This window comes from Triticum urartu, chromosome 3A, assembly GCF_056163025.1.
Source record: "Triticum urartu cultivar PI428250 chromosome 3A, HENAU_Tu73, whole genome shotgun sequence".
NCBI classification, from domain to species: Eukaryota; Viridiplantae; Streptophyta; class Magnoliopsida; order Poales; family Poaceae; genus Triticum; species Triticum urartu.
Window position 1 is genome coordinate 695,169,130 of NC_141875.1, and position 2,213 is coordinate 695,171,342.

The 2,213-nt window shown below is 45.3% G+C and overlaps 1 pseudogene; it reads left to right on the forward strand.

The window, feature by feature from the left end:
• The first annotated feature begins 513 nt into the window (after window positions 1-513).
• LOC125521849 (BTB/POZ and MATH domain-containing protein 1 pseudogene) lies at window positions 514-1,969 on the forward strand (annotated as a pseudogene).
• Window positions 1,970-2,213: the final 244 nt, after the last annotated feature.

A 2,213-nucleotide genomic window follows, 5' to 3' on the forward strand; every position in this document is an offset into this window, starting at 1 on the left:
AGTTTGACCATGAATTTAATTAACAAAATATTAATGCATGTCACAAAAAAATAGTATCATTGGATGTTAAATCTATAGTCAAATTTTGCACAAAATACGAAGATGACCAATAAACTAGGACAGAGGTAGTAAGATGCAATGTTCTCACCGCTCGAGAGAGAGTCTACTGACAAAGGCATAAAAACCAAGAACCAAATTAAAACAAGAAAAACTTGAAATCGAAGTAGAAAAAACAAAATAGAATTTTGAAACCCCCCAAAAATGAAAAACTATGAAAACTAATCGAAAGGAAAAGTGGAAAAAATGAATTTTAAAATAAACTAACAAGAAAAAAGGTGGAAAAATCATATTTTTTAGGGGTAAAAAAGGGGGAAAACAAAATCAATTTTTAGGGGTAAAAAAACAAATCAGATAAGTTCCAGCTTTTGTTCTTGCTGGGCCAGTACACTGTGGGTTTGGTGGTCTTGGGTGCGAGCCGCTGGTACTCTGGGCTGTAGCTCTTTTTCTCTTCTCTCTCGAAAAATCACCACTGTCTCATCTCCTTATTCGTTCCCCTTCTTCCTCCTCCTCCCCCACCCACATTGTCCCCTAAACCCTAGCAGATCAGTAGCATTTCCGCAGCAATCACCCATCAATCCGTGCTGGGGCGGCGGATGAGAGTTTCTTGAAGCAAGGCGGAGGAGAGTTTTCAACTCCCCATTTCCCGGAGTAGCTCTACCATGTCGGCCGCCGCCGGCAAGCTGTCCCGATCTGCCTCCGCCATCATTGCCTCCACGGCGAGCGGGTACCACCTTCTCAAGATCGAGGGCTACTCCCGCACCAAGGGGGTACCCAATGGAGAGAAGATAAAGTCCCGCCCTTTCACCCTTGGAGGACATCGATGGCACATCGATTACCATCCCAACGGCTCCAAACCAGAGTACGCAGACTACATATCCCTGTTCCTTGTTCTTGATGACAATGTCACCACGGCAGTGAAGGCGCAACGCAGATTCAGTTTTGCGGATGAGGTAACGAACCAAGCTCCTTCGCTGGTATCAACAACGGTACACAGCTACAGTTCTCAGCAGAGCTGGGGATACAAGACATTCATCAAGAGGGCAGACCTGGAGAAGTCAGAGCATCTCAAGGACGATTCCTTCACCATCAGGTGCGATATCGTTGTCATCAGCGACTACCGCGCAGAGGATCTGCCCCAAGAGACTCCTCCGGCATTTGTCACTGTGGCCCCATCTGATCTGCACCGGCATCTCGGCAATCTCTTCAAGACAGAGAAGGGTGCCGATGTGGTTTTCGAGGTTGGTGGTAACACTTTTGCTGCACACCGGTGTGTGCTTGCTGCCCGATCACCAGTCTTCAGTGCGGAGCTCTTTGGTGGTATGAAGGAGGGGGACACGGCAGGTGTGGTGCGCATAGATGAAATGGAGGCAGAGGTGTTCAAGTCGTTGCTCTGTTTTGCGTATACCGACTCCTTACCGGTGACAGAAAAGGAAGATGAAGATGTCATGTGCCAGCATCTGCTTGTCGCGGCCGACAGGTATAACATGGAGAGGCTGAAGAGTATCTGCGAGGAAAAGCTATGCAAGTACATCAACACAGGCACAATAACGAACATCCTGATGTTAGCTGAGCAGCACCACTGTGAGGGCCTAAAGAAGGCATGCTTAAATTTTCTTCGCTCCCCGGCACATCTTAGGGCTCTGTTGGACAGCGACGGATTCGATCATCTCAGCAGGAGCTGCCCTTCTGTTATTAAGAATCTGATTGCCATGTCGGCCCTCATTTAGTAGTGATTGTTTCTTTAGCAATTATAGTTCCAGGGGTTGAAATGCTTTTCTTGTACTAGCAATGATGCTTAGCTCCCTGGTTTGGTTGGAAGACTCATTATCCGCAGTTATCTTAGATTCAGTACTATCAGACTACCTATCCTAACTTTTGAAGAAAATGGAAACTAGTACGTATTATAGCACTGTCACTTTGTTTCTGTTTTGGTGTTTCCTTACATGTCTGAATCTTTATCAATTTATATCAGGAAGTACTTGGATATCAGGTAGCAGTCCATGAATTATATAGCTCTGTGATTCGGTAGCTATCTTACTACTGGAAAGCATCTACCAAAATAACATGGATCAGTGCATCTCTGATCAGGAGTTGCCTCTATCACGAGGGATTATTTGCCACACATCTATTCTAAAATTATGACCATGTTTATA